The sequence below is a fragment of the Apus apus genome, chromosome 17, assembly GCF_020740795.1.
Source record: "Apus apus isolate bApuApu2 chromosome 17, bApuApu2.pri.cur, whole genome shotgun sequence".
Lineage (NCBI taxonomy): Eukaryota > Metazoa > Chordata > Aves > Apodiformes > Apodidae > Apus > Apus apus.
The window spans coordinates 7,398,816-7,416,864 of NC_067298.1; the positions used below are offsets into that span (position 1 = coordinate 7,398,816).

Here is an 18,049-nt window from a genome sequence, read left to right on the forward strand (position 1 = left end):
AGGCTGGACTGTCCTGCTGCTCTGGTGTTGTTAGGAAGTATGTGCCTTAAGTATGACTTAAAAATTAAATTTCAGAGGGTTTACCCATGCAAAATTCTAGTGTATATTATTTAAGTTCTGCTGTGCTAGTGTATTTTCCCCTGGGGACCAAGGACAAGAAATAAGGCCAATCCCGATATTTACTTTTATTACCAAGATGTAGAGTGGATATTCAAAATTATGGTCCTGCTCCAAAATCAGAGATCTTCCTTTCCTTGTTCTCATTTCATATCTTGAAGTCTAAGAAGGATTTCTGTTCACAAGAAACAAATTTTTACTTGTTTAGTTTTGCTGGTTTGGGGGTCTGGCTCAGCTTCAGACTGGAAAGAGAACTTGCTTGGTGATTTTTTGGTCTTTTTGATTTAGACCCAGGAGAGCAGAACTTCTTGGATCACTTGAGATTTACCTTTAGTTAGACTAAAACGTTATTCGCTTGAATTTATTTCAGTAGCTTCTAAAATAAAAGTAATGAATGGCTTATCTGTTTCAAACCTGTCAAAATCCTTGTTGAATTACTCTGGGTCTGATTCTGGATTCCACTGCTACATTTACAGCCTTTGTCTAATTACATTTTCAGAGTATAAACAATTCAAGAGGAAATAAACAGTTAAAGGAGAAGATATCTAAGCAATATGTTCCTCAGTAATGAAATTTAATGGAGTATTGCTGGCAATGAGTTTTATTTTTAAATGCATTTACTATGTTTAACTGCATTTATTTAGTTTTCAATATCTTATCCTATCCAGCACTTCACTCTTTTTCAGTGTTGTTGTTATTCTGTGTAAACAGAATTCTGAAAGACTTTGGAAGTGTTTACAGGAAAATTCACAACTTGTCCGTTCTTCAATTGAATAATCCAGTGAAATGGCAAATGTATTTTAAATGATCTAGCTGACTCTCCAGATGTTCCTCTAATTGCATCCAGAAAAGCTATATTCAGTCACATATAAATCTCAAAGCTCATTTGAGAAGCCTAGGTAATTTATTAATTCACCTGAATTGTTTCTTCCACCTCTGAATTCAATCTGATGAAAATTCAGCTCTTTAAAATGTACCTTTATTTTTCTCCTCTAGGAAAACAAATATTTGTTTGCACAGAAAAGCTGCACTTAGCTGTGGTAAATGGATTCTGTGAATCATGGACAGAAGCTTTATGGGACTCCTTGTGATTCCACAGGAGTCTTATTTTCATTTACTGCCCTACTAATCATAAAAAGTTGGCAGTCACTGGAAAGCAAAGTGACTAATGTCATCTCACTGTTCTTCAGACCACGGCAAGAAGCATATTCCTTTGATCCAAATTGCCATTAGAATTGCTATTCAGATAATAACAGTGGGAGATTTAGCTGAGATAGTTGGAAAAAGCCCTCCACCTCTAAGGATACATGAAGACTTGCACAAGTAATGCATAGAGTTTTTTATATGCCTTGTACTAGAGTTTTAAAAAAGAGGTTAGGCAAATATTTGAGAAAAGGGTTTAGTTGACCTTGTTTTGTGGTAGCAATGATTGCCAAGATGAGTCCTGGGAGTCCTGTGCAGCTCTGTGTTTACATGGTCACTTGCTAGGTATGGGACAGATTGGACTCTGGAAAATAAACTAGTAGCACTGTAGGTATTCACAGCTGACCTGCTTTATGTCATGCACTGGTTTGGGTCATTTCCTCTGTAGGTACCAGAGCACCTACAGCTGTCTCAGGTGCTGATACTGTAATAGGATGGCATTTCTGTGTGCCAGCACTGCTCTGGAGTATGTGCTGCCAGTCTGTAATCACCCCGAGACTAGGAAATGACAACTCAAAACTCAAATATCGCTTCAGCTGGGATTATGCCGTGGTACAAGGTGTTCCTAGAGTGGTAGAGACTACACTTCTCAGACTTGGGAACTTGGATCTAACACATCCAGAACCAAGTGAAACTATTCACACGCTTGCTTCACGGTTTTAGAATAGTTATTTTTGCCTTGCCTGTTTTGTATTGGCTATATTGGCACACTGAAGCTTCAGTTTAATTTGCTTGGCCTCAAGAGGAGCGTAAAAGCTTGTATATTGAGAGGCCAAATTTGAAGTGCACTCCAATCTGAAAATATTTTATCTTTTATGCAGAAATGTAACACTGATATACATTCAGCAAAAATATTGCCATTTCACTTGTATCTAAATAGAATAAAACATTGGAAGCAGTCACAAATGTGACAATTATTGTCCTCTACTTTCTCACTTCACATAAGCATTGGCTATTGAGAATCAAAACTGTCAGAAGTGGAACTTCCAGTGAAAATAACTTCTAGGTTTGGTAATGCATTAGCTGATTATTTATTTACCTTGAGAAAAATTACTCGGAGAATTATTTTGAGATGCAAAAAGAAAACTAAAGCTATTGGTTTCCCATCTGAAGTTACCACCTCTGCATTTTGGTGCAGAGGAAACTAGTTATGGATCTGTGTTCAAACAAGGAGCATTGCAGCCCGTGGATACACAAAACATTCAGACAAGGTTTTTAAATGGGATTCTAGGAGCTGATGAGAGCATACTGGTGTGTAATTAAGGCTAAAGAGGCTCAGAGCAGCTTTGTAAACAGAGGAAGAATGTGAATCTGAGTGTCAAAAATAACCTCTCTCAGTTACATTAGCCCTGCAGGGGGTATAGTTTGGAGTCTGGGTGCTCCTGAGACAACTGCCGCTGTAAATAAGGGAAGTTTTCTTAGGCTATTGAAAGAAATGAGGAGATAAATATTTAATCAAGCATTTTTATGTCATTGCCATTATCAGTTTTTAAAAATAGCTTATCTAATTTCTGAAACAGCCTTATCACAAGATACTACAGCTGAAAAGGTGATTATGTGTGTCAAATCTATTTTTGCTGCACACAGTGTATATACTTTCATAATTTACAACAATGGAGGTAGGATTTTAAGATACTTTCAATAAATTATATTCTTGGGCATCTTGCTGCTGGCCCATTTGTCTCACTCAATACAGAAGGTCTGTTAAAAAGAAAAATCAAAATAACAAAATACCAGCTGAAAGGACTGCATTCAAATGAGCCTGGATTTAGCACTGGTGAGTTCCAGAATGGCATCAGAGAAGCAGGAGCAGTCACCTATTGACATTTTGTTTGACAGAGAAATGAAAGAAAAAAGAAATAGTAGTCTGTGCTACTCAGAGCTGATATCAGAGTCACTGGGGGCTTGTAGATGTATATGAGACAGATAAGAGACAACAAACTGCTTAGTATGATTTCGGGGTCCTTAGGGCAGCCACCAGAACACAGGCATGATAAGGAGAATAGTGCCTAGAACAAGTGGTGTACCAAGAAATTGCCTTTTAGTCACCTGAGGTGTCACCTTTGACTGTTACTAGGATGAAACAGGCACCAGTATCACACAGTCCCCCAGGAGGGGGAGATGGGAAGGGCCACTGGCTTTTTGGCATGAGTGTGACCAAGCAACAGCAGGCAGTGCAAGCTGTGAGGGTGAAGTTGCTGAACCTGAGGGCTCAGGGGTGCTGATGGACCATGAGCTGTGCACTGGCCCTGGAGAGGCTCTAAGATCCTTGTCAACTATCTGGATACCATTTGGACCTTGTTTGTGTTTGAAAACTCAGGTTAATGTAGGTGGATTTGTACTGATGTTATCAGCCTGGGAGAAACGATGGGGGAAACTCAGAGGCATTAGCTAGGAGGAACAGAAGGCAGTGGTTGTGCTGCAATGGGTCTTAGGTTAAATGATGCCAATCTACTGGGATTTGTTCTTTGAACTCAGGTTGCATATGGGCTAATGCTTTGTCTCACAGGCTGGAATATCTGTCTGCTCTGCTCATCTGGACAATAACCTGCAGTTTCTGGCAGTAATCTGCTAACCCAAAAAGCTGAGGGATGTGTTAACAATCTCCTCATGCTGGCAGATTGGCTTTTAGAAATCATGGATAAATTACTCCTGTAGGTGCACATGGTGGAATTATGGTATTATATAAGGTATCCCACAATGAGGGGCTTCTCCCTACCAGCTTTCCTCTGCTCTGCACAGCCACATCCCAGCACCAAAAATGCACCGAAGTGCATTCTCTGTTTTGGCTATACGGGGAGAGGACAGATCTGCTAAGTCTTTTCATTTTCCCTACAGTAATTGGTGGCTTTATTTTCTGTAGCAGCAACCATTTAAAATAATTAATTTTCTCTGTAGTCGCCCAGTTAGTTTTGTTTCCTTTCTGAGTTATGATCATGTTCTGTTTCAATAAATGTAAGGCATGTTATATGTTACAATTACTATGTTTTCAGAAATACATTCTTGTAATCCACAGTATGTTGTCAGTGGGGAGGAGTTATTTTTCAAAAGGCAATATATGTTACTGCACTGTTACCAATTTTAAATAAAAAACTTGGATAGTCTTTACATTTCAAACGAACAACACATTAACATATTTTCCCCATACTCATCATTACTTTGCAAGATTCATAATTCTATAATGTATTCCAGTATTACTTGGCAAGAGCCAGAATTTACTAAGAAAATAGATAATACTTGGCTTCAGTAGGGAATAGATCAACAGATTATTTATATCCTAGGAGTTTACATCTACTGATGAGTGAAATGTTGCAAAGCAAAAAAGCCTAGTGTTAAGTAAGGTAAATAAACATGTCGTTCATATGTTCACCAAAGAATAAAACTAGGGCTTACTGTATTCTGGTCTGTTTTCTCATGTAAGGATGTCATATTAATGTCTTGCTGCCTTGAAAGAGGAGCTGTTCAACAACTTATGGATCAACTTTTTTGTAGAAAAGGATTTTTTTTACAATTGTCAGTCCTGAAATGTTGTTCTCTGTCTCTCTTTTCTAACATATTTTTCACTGGTGATAGAGATGTGGTGAAACAGGAAAGACAGGAAAGGTGTTTTTCAAGACAAAAAAAAAAAGATGCTAACTCTCATTTAGAGGGATTAGCAGGGCTAAGGTACAGATGCACTCCTCTTCTTCATCCAAGTGCATTGTTTATATTTTGAATAATAAATTTTTGGAATACACTTTTTGGAAGTGTAGGACATTTAAAACCTATTTTGTAGCCTTTCAAAGACAAAGCTTCCTGGGTCTGGCAGTATGTACCTCATACAGTGCTTGCCCTGAATTTGAGGATTTATGTTTTATTTTCTTAAACAGCTTGCATAGTGCAGCCACTGCAGATGTGTACTGTGCAAAAGAAAGAAGTTGGACAAATTCTTTTGATGTCTCCCTACACTGTTATAATTCTTGACAGAATAACTATTTATCAGCAAACAAATTCCTGAAGGAGAAGCAGCATATTGGATTTCTCTGCATTTTATCTTTCATGGAATATAGCAGAATCATCAGTATTACACATCAGTGGAGAGCAGGGAGGGACTTAGTGAACTGAGAGCTAGCTTGCTGCAAAAGCCTGTGTTCTTGTAATTAAAAGGCTAAAAAGTTTTTTAAAGTCACAGTACTTATTTTCCCTAAAGAAGCTGGTACACTGATACATGCTGTTGCCTGTGGAAAATGCCTGCCTGAAGGAATAGGCCCTTCTGCAGTTGCTGGCAGTAAAGAACTGTGCCAAAATAAAGTTGGCATGCATGTTAATATTGAGGCTTTAAGGACCAGTTATGTAAAAACATCTTCCTGTTACAGACAAAGAAAATTGTTCAGAAGTAAAATATTCCCCTAACTTGTGCTTTCCGTGTGAATACAGGTCATTCACAATGCATTTCTCTTTTTTTTTTTTTTTTTCATGGGGAGAGCAATTCAGTTTTACAGATCCTGGGGTTGTGTCTCTGTGTCTGGGTGTGTCCAGATGTGTAACTTGAATCCACAGTTCCTTTAGCTACCAACATTAATGAAAGGTGTAAAATGATGAGGAATTAGATAACTTTAGAGACACTTCCAGCTCTCTTTTTCTCACCCTTTCCAAGATAAAACTTATCACTTACTATGATGCTCATTGCCTGATTTGGTTGAAAAAATAAATGGCAAATCAAAAAACCACAACCAACCCACAATCTTTTGAACCTGCTTGGTCTGATACCCTAAAATAGTTTTCAGTGGCCATTTGAGTACACTGAAATGTGTTAAAATGGGAAGAATTCTAAAGTGGGATATTTCAGCTGAGAATTTTACACATTTTTTTGCTGCAGGAGAAGAGTTTGCATTGCAGTTACTCACCTTTAGAGGCTTTTTTCTTACTGTCTTGATATTTTTTTTTCTCTCTTGTAAAAGATAGTCATGATGAAGCAGAGCAATAGAGGTGGGACAAAAATACACTCCTAACAGTATTGTTATCTAAACTCCACAAGTATCTTGCCAACCTCAGTAAAAGCTGTTCTATTAAGTAAGACCAAAAAAATCCCCAACAAACAAACCATTGTGTTTATATGCAGTGACCTAAAAAAAATGTTAAAAAAAAATAATATATAAAAAAAACTCACCTAAGGTTTTTAAGTATCCAAGTGTCACAGTGTAACATTGCCAGTAAAAGCTCATCATGTGTCCCAGCTGTTAAAGACCAGTATTTTCATTTGATTTTGTGAAATGTGGTTATTTGCTTCACCAATCTAGCTATTCTTTTGCAATTCACTAATTTATGGCTTTTTTCAGTGTTTTTGCTGGATTTAAGAATATATAAGAATAATGGCACTGCCAGCCATGTTCCTGCATGCCCAGCCCAGCCCCAGTGCTCCAAGCAGTTGTTGATAAACTGGTTACTGCCAGAGGTCCTGTCTAGTTTGTGCAAGCAAAGGAGTGTGTGTGCTGTGTGTGCTGCCTTTGCTGTAATTGTTGTATTTAGTGTTCTGTGTGTGTGGCCAAATTGCTGCCTGAGGTGTCAGGAAATCAAATGTCTCTACTGTTTATCTGCAGTGCACAGCTAGGGAGCCCTAACTGATGTGTTTTCAACCTCTGTGCTGTTGATTCCAAAGATGAGACCATCCTTAAAACACCAAAACAGAGTCCAGTGTTTGCCTGTGCCATTGTTGCTCTCAGTCGCTAAATGACTCAGCTCAAGTACATTCAGAGACCTGAAAGTAGGGGTTTCAGGTACCTGCCTAAATAAATATTGCTGGAATATCGAGGTGAGCATGCTAAAAACTTGGCAATGCTGTGCCAATTTGATTTGTCCTTTGGAGAACTAAGCCTTTTGTCTTGTCAGGTGGACTTTTGCAATGACTGCTGACAAGAAACGGTCAGATAAGGCTGTGGTGAGATTGAATGGGATGCTGGATGTCATCACCTGAAATACAACTAAGGCAAAAAAACATTTTCAAAACACTTGAAAATGATGGCAGTCCACATGTATTTCTGGGAAGGAAGGCTACCAGGAGTTTAGGATAAAGAAGGTTTGGATTTTGAAAATTCATTTGCACTTCTTGTACTGTCAAGCCTCAGTAAAAAGAAAAATCATAGTTTATGCTGCTGTGCATGTTTGTAATCTGCAGAGATAGCTATCAAAGTTCAAATGTTCCACGGAAATACCATTTCAAAACACTGTCAAGGAAAAGCGAAGAACAAGCAAAATTTGTGACCTTTTATAATCCTGGCAAATTTAAAGTAGCTGGAAGATTTAGAACTAGATTCTAATGTAGTGTAAATCATTACTTTCTGTGCTGCTCAGACTCTCTACATCAGCAGAAATCTGACCATTAGACTGCAAGTTATTTTGCTTTCTTAACTTTTGGTTGTAAGCAATAACAATGTTACTGAGAGTGCATGTTTAGAAACAAACACCTCACCCCTCAAGCCCCAAAGAAACCCAGAATCTGCAGGAGGCAAGGGTAGGCTAAATGGAACCAAGAAAAGACAAACAACTCGGAAGAATGGAGTCAGTGCTAAGTCAAAGCAAGACAGTAAAGGAGGAGAAGGCTGCTGGGGAAAAAAATCCATTACTTGCTTTTGCTATCTGTCAAGAAGATAAATCTTTCTCTTTGGGGTACCATTTCAGCCCTCTGCACTCCTCTCTGTTCTCATTAGAGGCACAAAGCTTCCACTCAGCACCAGAGGTTCAGTGCATCTCCCTCCCCATCCTCCTGGGTAGTTGGCTCCAGGTTAGAGCTGTGTTCTGCACAACTGCAAGTGTGGAGTTCAGTCATTTGTTGCATGGCTTTTCTAATGCTCACTGCAGCTGCACAATATATTTGCAGTACCTCTTGCACATACTGATACATACCTACACCTGTGATGTAAATGAACCAATGTATCTGTGGTCCATGTAATTAAGAATGAATGACCATGTAAAAAAGATACCAGAGTTGTTTCTGTATGATGGTGATATCCATAAAAATAGATCATTGCACAGTAAACTATCTGTTTATAGATGTAGTTTTCTTTTTACTTTCCTAAGGCCAGTTGGCTGAAGCACATTCCCACCTCTACCACCTGCCTAAGTTTTTATTATGGGATTTTTCCCCAATACTGAACTACTACTATTGAAATATAAATATGTTCTTTATTCTTTAAAGTTCTGGCACTTACAGGCAGTGCTTATGTGTCTGTGGGTGTCTGTAGGTGGATATTGCTGTGCAGCTGCTGAATTCACTCATTAAAATAGTAAGAGGGAAGTCCTGGATTCACTAAAGGAAAGGCATAATTTCCATTACCTCGAGATTAATCCTGCTGCCAGTGGGATGAACAGTTGAGGCAGCTTTGACTCATCTCATTTTTTTTAATTATTCCCAATTGTTTGCCATAATAATGCATTAGTAATACTTTGATAGGGCTTTAACATTATTTTCTTGAGGAGCAAGATCTAACTGCAGCTGGCTGTGACTAGTTAGGCAAGCTGAGAACCTTATCTTAGTATGCTAAGATTTTTGTCCAAAGGCTGAAATCTGGAAAGGAATGATTCCTTTAGGAACAGATTCATAAAATATTGAGCCTACTGGGACTGTCAAAGTTTTTTAGGGACTTTTTAGGTTGTCAGGAAGATCCAGTTATTAATTTAACAAGATATTTTACAAAATGGCAGAACAAGTTAGTATTTAAATACAATATAATTTATTCTCTACTTTCAAGGAGTTTTTAGTTGAATAAGCACTCCCAAGAGATTTTGAAAGAAGGGAACAATCAATGGAGAGGGATAATCCCAGAATTGGTCTCAGTCAGTGATGCTCATTTAATATTTTGTAACTCAACAGCAGCATTAGTCAGGAAAAAAACATTTCTCCTGAAAAATACCTATATGTTTAGCTGGTTGACAATAATAACCATTACTAGTCCTTAAACTGTGGAATGTTTATGATTTTCAGCAATATTTTCATACAAGATGTTAGCCTTGTCATGCTGCTCCTCTGCAGGGTGTAGCAGGGTGCAGTGGGAAGCAGCATTGGGAGCCTCAGTTACATGAGTCAGTTCAGTTGCTCCCACACTATGTGCTGGTTTTGATGTGTAAATGCTCATGTATATCAACAGTCAGTGAGTATCTTAGGAAAAAAAGGTGGATTTTATATTTGTCCTCTGATGCTCTCTCTTTTATACAGTTTGCCAATGCCTCTGTTTGGTCAAATTTAATGGCTCAACGAACAGAACTGCTAATGGAAGACAACACAATAAGTTTATTTTGTCCTTCCATGCTTCTCAATTACCAATGTCATTCTCAGCAGAAAAATAATTTAAGCTATGTGAAATAGCAAATAGTTGAATTGTATCAGTGTCTATAAGCAGCTTCACCTATTAGAAAATGTCATATTTGATAGAGGTGTCTCTTTAAGAAAGTCACTTCTTTAGAGCAAAATATAAGAAGACAAGGTGCTATGTTTTTGTCTGGTTAATTCACGCAGAATATTATAATAGTAAATGCACTCTTTGAAAGTGAAATGGAAGTTTCAGTAATTGAAAACTTTTCAATATACTTATCCTTTTGTGTGCTGGTTATCATACATGTCTGTGTGGATTCTTTAGAGGCTTCCTTGCTCACGTGAGTGTGTAAACCAGCAGAGACTCAGTGTGCCAGCACTGGCAGCCTGCCTGCCTTGCTGCCCATTTCTAGAACTGGAGCTTCTTGCTGCCACTGTGTTATAGGTATGTGGGCATGTTCAAGCTGCATTCAGTGGACCCATGCTAGCAAATAGTTGGAGAATAGCAGAGAAAAAAACATGACTCTCTGCCAACTTAATTAGTTCGTCTGATAACAAAATGAAGCATGCTTCACTCATAGAAATGTTGATTGGGAGGTACTTCTGGAAGGCTGTAGTCCAGTCTCCTGCTTGAAGCAGGGTTACTGAGTCTTCAAAACCTCTGAAGACACATGATGGTTCTGCAGCCTCTCCTCTTGACCTTTTCAAAGGCAATGCTTACTCATGGTGAAAATTCTCTGCAGCTCATTTTCCTTGTACAGAAGAGGGCCCTAAAACCCAAGCTTTCATTGTGGAGGATCTCTCTGAATTCAGGCAAAAGTGTCTCCTCTCAGCCTTTTCCTACAGCCACCTGCCTAAGAAGGGTCTTTCCAAATCCTCTGTGGTTTTTGACAGCTGTTTAACGAGGTACATCTGATGGGTGAGCTTAACAGAAGCACAGGGGGTTCCTGCTGGCGGCCTGTGTTGAGAATGCAACTTAGAAACATTGCTTCTCAACAGCTGATAAATTTTGTAGTGCTCCTTTTGAAAGCTCACTGCAGAAAATCATCAGATTTTCATAGACCATTACAGCAATGCTATAGCAATATATTTTTTAGTAAACAGGCTTTCATGCACAGTTTGTTTCATATTATCATCACACACTTTAGTTTGGCTTTGAAGGGCTCTTTTTTTTCTTATTTAAGCCTGGGTATCTAACACTGCTGTCTTTGGCTATTTGTAAACAGATTTGCAACCACAGTTAAAGGATAACTTTTTTCTATAGAAGCACAGCATGCATTTTTGCCAGAAGTTTCAATCTCAAGTAGGTAGCATTGACTTCCTACTGTGGCAAATACAGATAATGCAGAAAATAACCCCTTCCTGGCTCAGGAATTCAAAAGCTCTCTCACACAGATGATACTGCCTTGACTTTTCCAGTGTTCAGAGAGTGTGTTTGAAACATCTGCAGCAGAGAGGGTAGGGCATGACTTTGGTATGGTAGCAACTGGTGGTTAGGACTGCTAGAGAGATCAAAACAGGAATATCTGTGGACTGGTTGAGGTCTGCTACAGAGTGGAGAGAGCCTGAATTGCTGCAGTAGGACAAAGGTGGACAGAGTGTGAAGGCTGTTCATTGCTGACAGTCCTGCTGTGCCAGGTGTTCCTCTGGATGCAGCACTTCTAGGTTGCACTAAAGACAGTATGTCCTGAATAAATGTAGTATTTATTATTGCAAGGGCTTAGCAGGAACAGTGAGGACCTGAGTTTTGCATGCAGATACTTTTTTTTTTTTCCTAAATGTGGCTAGAAGAGCCCCTTGTGCTTACTTGCAACTTATTTTCAAAGGAAACAGTTATTAAATTACATCAGCTTTTTGTATGGTGTATAAATCTCCTAGAACTGGTTTATTTGAAGAAAAAACATTTCAGTGTAGAGGCACCATGTGTTTGCAGACACAGTGTCAGAGCTGTTGAACATGACCAGCACTATCACACCTGGTTTGCCTTTCCAGGACAGTATTAATGCTGTTTCTGATTAAGAAAACTGGCTTCCATAGCTTCAGAAAATAAGCCTTTCAGAAAGTATGGGCGAAGTGAAGTATTCGGACAAAGCCTGCATCATTTGAAAAATAAATATTTAATCATGGCTTGTCTTTAACAAATTGCTTTCATTCATTTGCTCATTCATTTGTTCCCCAGCATGTTTATTTGACTGCTTTGCGAGGAATAATTATGACCTGCTTCTGTTCTTTGACTGACAGGATCCTTTCTGCAATCTTTTATTCAGAAGGAGTTTCTGTAGCAGAGGTGGCAGGTAGAATCTGCTGACAAGTATTACAGTAATTGTTATCTGTAACGTCAAGCCCACTTAGCAGCAGACTTGTTGGGTGAAGAACCTTCTGCTCTGCTCTTCGTGGCAGCAAGATAATCATTATTGTGTTTCAGAGCATGACAGGATTTTCTCCTAGTACCATATACCTGGGCAGAAATCTTCTCGGGGTGCCACTGGCATGAGTTTACTTTGTGTTTAAGTTGTGTTACCAGTGTCCTTAGTTAGTGGAAATAAATGAAACAATGCAGCATATTGCTCTGCTTTGTTAAATTTAAATTTTGACTTGAGCATCCTGTTTGGCACTGCAGACAATCCATGGTAACAAACAAACTGAAAGCAAGTATATGGTGATTAAGTTAACGGTAGTAACTCACTTAATGGTCTCAAAGCACCATCAACTTGACAGTTATGACAATTCTGAGATTTTAGTTCTCTAGATATATTCTGCAGGGAGTTGAAAAATGAGAATCATCAAGATTCATTTCTGAAGAGCAAGCACACTAGGAACTAGCGTGTTCCTGTTAGAACTGGAAAATATGGACTGAATTCTGGAGGTGCAAAACAAACCCAGGCTGATGATTCAGATCAGAGTCTCCTTTGCTCTGAATAACTTGCTCTGGGATATTTTCTGAAACAAGTAACATTTCTTGAAGTGGAATTAATTATTTATATTTACCTGGATTTAAGGATTTTCAGCCTATATCATAAGGGAGAGCATTTGGGAAGAAAGTTACACAATGGACAGGAAAATCTATTTCTAATACGGACCTTAGTGCAGGCTGTTCAGTAACCTCTTTCTCCATGATTCTGACATGCCAGAGTTTGGGTCTGGCAAGTACTGTATTGTCAAAGTAACAAATCATATTAGTTTCTAAATGCTTATCTTGTCTTTGATGTTATCTACCTAATAATGATTGTGAGCAAAAAATGTCATCTTGCTGTCAATTTGATTCTTCTAGAAATTCCAAGATTGGCATGGAACAGAAGCTCTAACTCTTGTCATGAGAGTTCACTGTTGTGTTTGGTTTACTTCTGTTATATTTGGTTTACTTCTTAAGCTTTTAAAGCATAAATCTGAAGTCTATTTTTCATCTGTTTTTCATGCCCTCTTCAACCCCAGTCTTCATACCCCTGGGAGAATTTTTGAATGGTGTTTCAAGCCAGGCAAGGTCATTTTAATGTAGCTTTTTTTCTTCTAAATGGTTTTTCAAAAGTTTACACAGAAGTTCTAAAATGCATTTAAAAGGTATGCTTGTAGGGGTATATTGTAGATATATTTTCTAGCTGGGAGAAATACTTTCTTTGTAGTGCCAGTGAAACAGCAAATACTGGTATCATTGAACATCTGTTTCTTTTTTTTCCCCTCATATTTAAGTATATAATTATTAACCTCAGGACTTTCAGTCATTCTGTGCTCTAGACACACAAGCAAATGCATTTCCAAGGTCTTGGAAGACATGGGATGTGTTATGTCTTGGGACTTGTCAGAATATCCCTCGGTTGTCTTTGTTGATACAGGGAAATAAAGAGCAGACTTTCTTGACATTCCTATGATGGTCATTTGGCATGTGATTTGCTCTCTGATCTTGCCATCACACCATTTCCTTACAACTCTGTTTTAGTTTTGCACCTTCCTATACACATGGACATCCTATGTATTCATCTATGGATATGTGTGCATATAAATATGCACAGCTTTCCCTTACATATTTATTTAAAAAATCATAAAATAGGTACATGGCTAAAATGCTCTCTAGCCATTAGGAACACATGAGTCAAATGACAAGATTATGAATCTAAATATGGATGGACCTTAGAAGGAAGAGCTCATCTTAACTGGAGACCTTAAGCTGTTTCTGCTGCTGGATATCACCACATTCTAGGGAGGATGTCACTGAACTAAGAAACTGTCATGTACTAAAGCAAATTCTCTAAACCTATAACAAAAAAAAATTTTAGCTTACATTTTGGTTTGGGCTTCAGATAAATCTATACTGATAGGCTGGGGTTTTTTGGTTTTTTTTTTTTCCCCCTTTGAGGGTAAAATATCTGTAGAAGTGCTGTAGTCTCTTGTGGCACTCTGTAGGAATGTTTTTAATCTGTTTGATTTGAGCATGCATTACCACTTGCTAGTGCTTGCAGCTTCAGTGAAAGGTCTGAGTGTTGTATATTCACCCTGCCCTGTAAGAAGCAATTACCTTTACGTATTAATATGTGCTTGTAATTTTTCTTTTTATTTTCTTTCTCCAAACATGAAAGCCAACACTTTTGAGAGGGAAGAAATGTTCCTTTGTCACAAGCTCTGGTAATTAACAGAAATAAGCAAAGCCAGTCTCTCCTTGTTTGATGATGGCTTTATAGGCGGAGTGTTTGCTCCCTTAGATAGGAAAATGTTGAAGGCTCCATGTGGAGCTCCTGTGGTGGCAAAGAGAGGCAGTGGGGAGGTAATTTCTGTAACTGGCAGATTGTCTGGCTTTTTCATTGCGTTTAATGTAGACTGCCCACAGAGTGGGGACTGCTGCACAGCTCACCTCCAGAGGAAACAGAGATAAAAAGGGAAGAAAAATACAGTGGGGGAGAGGAAAAGGAGGACTTTTGGCTTTGTTGTGCTGGTCAGAAATTATCAGTGAACAGGCGTGTCATGCCCTTCTGCCATTTATTATTTTTTTAGGAATCTAAAAATAAAATTATATTTTTTAGCTTCCAGGTGTACACAAGCTCTTCCCCCACTCCCTGGCAATTTTTTTTTTTTTCCATATTATCACTCTTTGAGTTTTTAATAGGCCATGTCCCTCACAGGCTACGCTGTGGCACTGACATGAGCCTGTCCTTGTGAACTTTCCTCCCACATTGTCCTTTTTTGTAAGGTGGAAGAAAAAAATGCAGCTGGTTGACTGGCCCATTCCTGTGGGTCCTCCTGTTGTATCCTTTTTTTGTAAATAAAAAGCTACCCTTGTGTAATCATAAAAAAGCTTCACTTTGTGCAGATTCACTGGCCGTTCAGCTGATGAATAAAAAAATGTATTAATTATATGACTAAACGAGGTAAAAATTCAGATGTTTCCTGAAAAATTACCAGCAGGAGTTGAACTAACTTGGGGAAAAGGAGAGCTGTGGAAATTTGGAAGAGGAGGAGACTTCATGAGGGAATTCAGAGAGTTTCATTAGTATGTTCTAAAAACACCCATAACATACCCTAGAAAAATAATGAAATATGTCCTTTACTGTTGTATGATCAAATGTTACACCTACTCTGAATGATTTAGAGGGTTTTCTGAAGATTAGGAGCTGTTCTGAAACAAGATGCCTTGGTTTCCAGCCCAGCCTCCTGTAGGAGCAGGTGGTTTCTCCATGCAGGAGCAAACTTCCATCTCACTGCTTTCACAAGCACACCTCCAAAGGACTCGGGAGCTTCTGAGAGATTCTCTTGCAAAATCAGCTCTGTTTGCATCTCAGCAGCGTGTGCTTTGGGACTTCTTCACTGCTTTTCTTTTTTTGATCATTATTTTTGCCGTTCTGCCGTCTGCATGTTTTATAACTTTTTCTACTAATAAACTCATCTACTCGAACAACTGTGAATCTGAGCATTTTGAAATCACTGTGGATATTGCCCATTTGCTCTTGAACATTTTAGGAATCATAAATGTGACATGATGTAAATCTATATGTGAAATATTACCTCACATAAAATCTGCATAGATTTTTTTCCTTGATTATTTTATAGTCTGCTCTCCATGGTAATTTTTATTTCATTAACGTATTTCTCTGTGCCTCTTGAATATAAAAAGCCCTACTAATTATTGAACAGTCTCTCTGAGTTAAGCCAGAGAAGGACTTAATGACTTCTTGGACTCAAGACATAGTCATCTAATATTTCGTACACATATTTTAAATGCTGTTGATCAAGCTGAAATATTCTGAGAATGGCCATAAATTGATGTCATTTTTTATTCTCATCTGTAATCTGGAAACAGAAAAAACAGATTACCGTTTCATTTGAACACTGCAGGTAGCTACTTTTTTCCTTTCTCCTCTGACATACCAACATGGTTTAGCACTAGAGGTCTTTTAAAGTTGTGGTAACTTTAATTCACCTCTGATTACAGCACTGAGAAAGCTCCAAGAAGGTTAAAGCGTGAGACAAGTACAGCCTGCTGCAGGTGTTTAATCCCCAATATTTGAGTCTGGGGAAGGTCTTTAGGATCTTTTTCTCAGCCAGAAATTTTGTAATTTTCTGTGTGGGATAATTTGTTTTAAAACTTAGATCAATTGAACCATTTAGAAACTTTTAATAGTCTTGAGAGAGGAAGAATACTAATAATTAAGATGTTTGCATTTTCTTCCTCCTTTGTGTCTGCTTTTAAAGTTCTTGGGGGAGGGGCACAAGATGAACCACCAAAAATGTGGTGGTGTGTAGGACAGAGGCCACAATTGATTTTACAAACTAAAAGCAGCCTGACCCTCAGTACTTGTTCCATGTTAAGTCTAGAAAATCTGTTCTATTACAGGATGTGTGATTTATGATTTTTTTTTTTTAATCTTATATGTTTTTCAGACCCGAGATTTCATCCAAACTCCTTTGCAAGTATCCAGACCAAAAGACTTTCCAGTGGGATTTCAGGTAAGAGACGGATTGCAGGTTCTGTTGGTCCAGCTTGTGGGAGGATGCAATCTCCAGCTGATTGATGCATTGCACAGAAGTGATGGGTGCATTGGCAAGGTCAGCTTCTGCAGAGCTTCTGTCAAAGCAAACTCAGATTATTTACTGTTGTCCAAATAGTTTTTGCGTTTCTCTTCAGAAGCATTGTCATTAACACTGGAGATTTGATCTCCTGTGGTTGGATTTGTTTTTAATTTTTCATGCTGAAAATATTCTTCTGGTCTAAAAATCAGCTGAGGTCTCTTGGAAAATCTTGCTCTGGTGTGAGTTGAATGAACCTGATGTGTGTGTAGAAGCTCTATCTCCTTACGTTGCTGTGCTTTGAGGGGGGATGTTCCTCTCCATGTGCTTCATGACCAAAGCTCTGCTCCATGAGTGCATCTAAGCTGCACTGCTGTGTGGGTAAAAAGAAGGGCATGATTATGGGTATTCTCTGTTTAAAACAATGATTTTGTGGTAAAGTTGGACATACATTAAACACAGCAATTTTTTTAAAGTATGTTTCTGTCTAAGCTTCTTTAGAATAAATTTATTTTAGTGCCAGTCAAAATCCAAATAAATACACATTGGCATCATTGGAGATGAAGATTTGTAGCAAACTGCCTTCCTAGAATATCAAAGGGATGAGAGGAAAATGTTTGGCTTGGAGGAAGCCAGGACAGGGAAGAGAAGATGCAAAGAGACATCAGGCTAAGTACAGCTTTCCAAAATTAAACTCTGCAGGTCAAATTAGAAACATATCTGTCAAGATATTCTTATCGCTTATAGAACTGCTAATTTAAGTACCATTGTAAAAAGTTAATTACGCGTAATCTGCACAAACCTGAAGTATAAAAATAAAGGCCTAAAATTAATAGTGCAAGAATGAGATTCATTCAGTTTTAAACTAACGGTTTTTACATGATATCCACCGTTAAACCATCGACTCATTTGGGGACTGCAGGATAGGAAATTTTTATCAGAATTTAATTTTGTTTAATTTAGAGCAGAGTTCTATAATAACATTTATTGCGGAATACTCAAATTAGGTTAATTATGTGTGTCAAGTTTTCTTCATAAATCATTTTAAAACCTAGACTTGGGACATAAGGTGGGTAATACACTGCATTAGTGATAATGTTTTTTAGAGTGGTGTTTTTATTTGGATGCAGCAGAAACTAATGGGGCTGTTCATTATCTATTTGTAAAGACCATAAAGTCATAAGTGGAAACAACATAAGATGTGATGAGATGTCCCAGAACTAATCAGGGCAGGTTCTTCTGAGTGTCTGTGGATCAAATCTAAAATATGGAAAATAAGCTTTCTCTTGGAAATGATGTACAGAATGTGACCTGATGATGTTTCTTCACGGGGATGGCAAATAGCTTTTATAGGAAAGCAAACATCAGTCATTTTGTATCACTTCTGATACAAACATTTTCCAAGAGTGTGAGCATGCCAGGTAGCATTCTGCAACAAGTGAATAACAA

The 18,049-nt window shown here is 38.2% G+C and overlaps 1 protein-coding gene across 1 annotated transcript in view; it reads left to right on the forward strand.

Moving 5' to 3' along the window:
* The window catches only part of TOM1L1 (target of myb1 like 1 membrane trafficking protein), a 484,861-nt gene that overhangs the window by 167,985 nt on the left and 298,827 nt on the right, over positions 1–18,049 (forward strand). Inside the window, exon 2 of the mRNA XM_051634947.1 lies at positions 16,475–16,540. The gene's annotated coding sequence lies outside the window, so the exon portion shown is untranslated. The remainder of the gene's footprint in view (positions 1–16,474; positions 16,541–18,049) is intronic.